We start from the raw sequence: 4729 nt of genomic DNA on the forward strand, positions 1-4729 counted from the left end.
ACCTTCCTGCTCTGTGACCATGGCAGGACAGGGCTCTGTGCCTCTGCCCAAGCATGATGCCGTCTAAATATATAAATATATAGCTATAAATTTAAATATAACTATAAATATAATTCTAAAACAAAATATAAATATAAATATAAATATAAATATAAATATAGACATAAATATAAATATAAATGTAAATATAGGTATACATATAGATATAAATATAAAATAAATGTAAATGTATCCCATCAGCAGGCTGGCAAACACTAGGAGCAAGCAGAGGCTTTGAAACCTGCTCTACAAAACATGGGCTGATAAAAATTCCTTGGGAAATCTCCCACCCCTGTGCCCTGCCCTGGTGACCTGCTGTGCCCTGCTCCCCTCCTTGTGCCAGCTCTGGGGTTCTGGGGTGGTGCCATGGCCGGGGGATGTCCTGGGTGGGTTCTGGGAAGGAGCACTCCCCCTTGGGAACCAGGTGCTGAGCAGGGGCTCCTCCTGCCAAGGGAACAGAGCTCCAAACCCGGGAATTCGGTGACTGTGAGGGAGAAGGGAAGAGTGGAGAAGGTTTTCTGCACCAAACTGCCCTGTCAGCACCAGCAGGGTGTGGGAGCTACACCCTGTCCTTGGGCACACCAACCCTGCCAGGACAGTGACTTGCCATGGTGAGGACATCCCAGAGACAACATTTCCCTCCCCTGCTGCCCATCCCTGCCCTCCTGGCAGCAGGGAGGAGCACTGCTCCCAGCAGCAGGGTCTGAGGGCTCCCAAAAGCACTGCCAGCAGGTCAGGGAGGGATCCTGCCCCTGTGCCCAGCCCTGGGGACACCTCTGGGCTGACCTTGCCCCTGTGCCCAGCCCTGGGGACACCTCTGGCTGCTGTGTCCAGCTCTGGCTCCTCAGCACAGCAGGGCCAGGAGCTCCTGGAGCTGAGCAAGGGCCTGGAGCAGCTCCGTGCCCAGGAAAGGCTGAGGGAGCTGGGGCTGCTCAGCCTGGAGAGGAGCCCAGGGAGAGAGAGGGGCCTCAGCCCTGGGGGTGCCTGGGTGTCCCTGGGTGTTTGTCCCTATTTGTCCCTGGGTATCCCTGAGTGTCCTTGAGTGTCCCTGTGTCCCACAGTCTATCCCTGTGTCTGTCCCAGTCTGTCCCTGTGTCTCCAGTCTGTCCCTGTGTCCCCAGTCTGTCCCAGTCTGTCCCTGTGTGTCCCTGTGTCCCCAGTGTGTCCCTGTGTCCCCAGTCTCTCCCTGTGTCCCCAGTCTGTCCCACTCTGTCCCTGTGTCCCAGTCTGTCCCTGTGTCCCAGTGTGTCCCTGTGTCCCCCACTCTGTCCCTGTGTCCCCAGTTTGTCCCTCTGTCCCCAGTCTGTCCTGTGTCCCAGTGTGTCCCTGTGTCCCAGTGTGTCCCTGTGTCCCCAGTGTGTCCCTGTGTGCAGGCTCAGGGCACCCCAGGCTCTGCTCCAGGCCCAGCCATGGCCCCAGAGCCACGGGCAGGGCCTGAGCCCAGGAGCTGCCCCTGCCCAGGAGGCAGAACTGCTGCCCTGGCAGTGCCAGCCCTGAGCAGATGGTGCAGGGGCTGTGCAGTGTCCCTGCCTGGGGACATTGCAGAGCTGTGAGCACACCCTGCTGTGCCCTGAGCTCTGTCTGAGCAGAAGGTTTGGCCATGCTGGAGCCCCTGTGGATCCTCCCAGCCTGACCCTGCCCAGGTTCTGTCCCTGGAGGTGCTGCAGGTGCCAGCCTGTGCTCTCTGCTGCAGCACAGCAGGACAGAGATGGTGACAGATCTGTGCTCTGTCCCTCCCAGCCACACCACAGACCTCAGCAGCCTTCCCAAGAAGAGCAGGGCCCCACAGCTTCCTCTGCAAGGCAGGGGGTCAGCAGGACAGACTGTGCCATCCCCTGCACACCCCGAGGGTCCCCTGGCACCCCGAGGATCCCCACACCCCACACACAGGGGGGTCCCTGGGGTCACCCCTGCCCTGGGATGTGTCACTCCCTCCCTGCTGGAGCAGCCACTGGGGAAAGGGAAGGAAGGCAAAAGCCTTGCCAGGCTCGTGCTGAATTCAGCTTCTGCTTTGCAGCAGCAGCCTGTGGTGAGTGCCTTTCCCCCTGAGCTGCACGCAGGGGTTTTATACCCACAGCACCCCCACAGTGGCTCTGGGGCACTGCTGGGGTGGGCAAGGACCTGCAGGATCTGGAGCTGGAGCAAGGCAGTGCCCAGCCCTCACAGGGCAGGGACAGGTTATCAGCATGGCATCGAGAGGGAGATATCAGCCTTCGCACCCTCAAGGTTGGGTAAGAGCTAAGCTGCACCAACGGGCAGCCCTTGCAAGAGGTGTTGGGTTAAAAGCAGCTGGGTCAGGCTGTACTGAAAGCTCAGGCTCCTTGCAGGAGGGAATCCCATTGGATGCCCCTGTTCCATGCCAGCCCTGCTGCCATCCTGCCCCTCAGCTCACCCCACATCCCCCTGCCCACGGGGCACCAGAGGTGGGATGAGGTGCGGCATTCTCAGCATCCCCACAGCACAAAGGTGTTGATCTTCCCAAAATTTCACCCACGCAGCCCCCAAGTGCCAGCCCTCCCATTCCCACAATCAGCATGAATATTTCAGCCTGTTTTTCTCAGTTTGGTCCCAAGGAAGGCAGAGCCTGGCTGAGGGACAGGACCCAGCACAGCCAGGGCAGCGTCATGCCTGGAAGGGACAGGACAGAGGGTGGGACAGGGATGGGGACCGGAGGGCTGGCCCGGAGGAGGGACCGGCAGTGGGAGGCGCAGGCTGGGCGCTGCGGAGCCCGCGGCGGTTCCTGCACGGGACTGCCCTGGCATCCCCCCGGAGCCCAGAGGGCACTGCCACCCTCCGTGCTGCCCCAGCAGAGCCAGGACACTGCCACCCACCCGCCGGAGCCGGCCCGGGGGGCTGCGGGCCGCCAGAGGTGAGCAACAACCGCGGGGGTGGCAGGAGAGGGATGGGACAGATTTGGGCACGGTGGGGAAGGGCCAGGGCTGCGACAGCCCGTGCTCACTGTGCCAGCTGGGCAGGGGTTGGTAGGCACGGGGAATGGTGCCCACTTGCCCGTGAAGTGTCACTGCCCCAAAGGGCTACACTACAGCACGGCCCCAGAGCCCAGGGCACGGGAGGTGTCGGGAGCCATCTCCTCACTGGAGAAGCCCCAGGCAGGGCAGGCAGCGGGCAGAGCCGGCCGCAGATCCCTCGGGGCGATACAGGCATGAAAAAGGGGGAAATTGCCCCATTTGGGCCCCAGCTGCTGGGCAGAAGTGGGTACAGCCCTTTAACCCTGGGGCGCAGACACCCAGCCCACATCGCTGGGAGACATCGCTGTCCTGCCCTGACCTTTCTGTGTGTCACAACTCTGCCCTGCCTTTTCTGTGTGGGACATCTCTGCCATGCCCTGCCTTTTCTGTGAGGGACATCGCTGTCCTGCCCTGCCCTGCCCTGCCAGGCCCTTTCTGTGTGGGACATTTGTGTCCTCCCCTGCCCTTTCTGTGAGGTTCATCGCTGCCCTGCTCTGACTTTTCTGTGAGGGACATCGCTGCCCTGCCAGGCCTTTTCCGTCGGTCCTGCACAGCCTGACATCTGTCCTGTCCCCCTCCCCGTGGCTGTCCCTCCTCCTCCTCGCTGACAGCGTCCCCCACGTGCTGGCGGGGACACGGCAGCCTGGCAGGGCACCCGGGCAGCCCCGGCCCGGGCACGGGGGCTCAGCCCGGCTCTCCCGGCTCTGTTCGGGACGCGGCTCGGCGGGAGGGGGCAGGGGATGCGTGGGAGCGTGCAGGCAGCAGGAAGGAAGCCTGAGCCGAACAATAGAGGGAAATGGAGGAACTGGAAAAAGAGCCAGTGGCAGCACAGTCAGCACAGATGGTTTAGCGCGGAGCTGCGTGATTCATGGGAAAAGGCCCTCAGCGGGCTCTGTCCCGGGCTGTGCCGCGGAGTCACCTCGGGCTCAGCGTCCCTGGTGGCACCCGAGCCTGCCCGTGCCTCCGCAGCGATGTGCGGGTGTGTGTGTGGGTGGGTGGGTGGGAGTCTGTCCCCCCTCTGTCTGTCCGTGAGTCATGCTGACCTCTCCCATGCCCTCGCCAGCAGCGAGAGAGACAGATTATGGTCTGGCCCTTCCGGCCGCGGAGCCCTCCCCTGTGCGCTGGCCGGCACAGGAGCTCATCATCCATCCCCGAGGAGGGGCCGCGGCTCCCCCGCTATCTGCCCGGCCCCCACCCCGCGGCTCTGCCCGCCCGCCGGCCCTGCGGAGCGTCCCGGAGCTCGGCATCCATCCCAGCCCCGCGGAGCGTCCCGGAGCTCTGCATCCAACCCGGCCCCGCGGAGCCCCCGGAGGTCGGCATCCATCCCAGCCCCGCGGAGCTTCCCAGGGCTCGATATCCAACCCGGCCCCGCGGAGTCCCCGGAGCTCGGCATCTGCTCCAACCCCACTCCTCGTGAGCCTCAGTCCCTGCCCAGGCTCGGGTCACGGCTCCGGCAGCCCCGGGGAGTGCTGTAGAGCTGGGGATCAGCAGGATTGGGGCTCCCGGAGCTGGGAGTGGGAGGTGAGCGGCTGGGGGACGCCACCTCCATCTGCCCTCTGTGTGGGCACCTCTGTGAGCATCCAGCGCTCCCAGCCGTGGGATCCGCGCCCTTCAGGGCAGCCGAACCCACCCTCTTTCCCTTCCTGCCGCCTCCTGAGCCCCTCTCTCCCCTCCTCGCACAGATGATGGGCTGAGCATCCGTCCGGAGGCACCCCAGGGCC

Source organism: Ammospiza caudacuta, chromosome 16 (genome assembly GCF_027887145.1).
Source record: "Ammospiza caudacuta isolate bAmmCau1 chromosome 16, bAmmCau1.pri, whole genome shotgun sequence".
NCBI lineage: Eukaryota > Metazoa > Chordata > Aves > Passeriformes > Passerellidae > Ammospiza > Ammospiza caudacuta.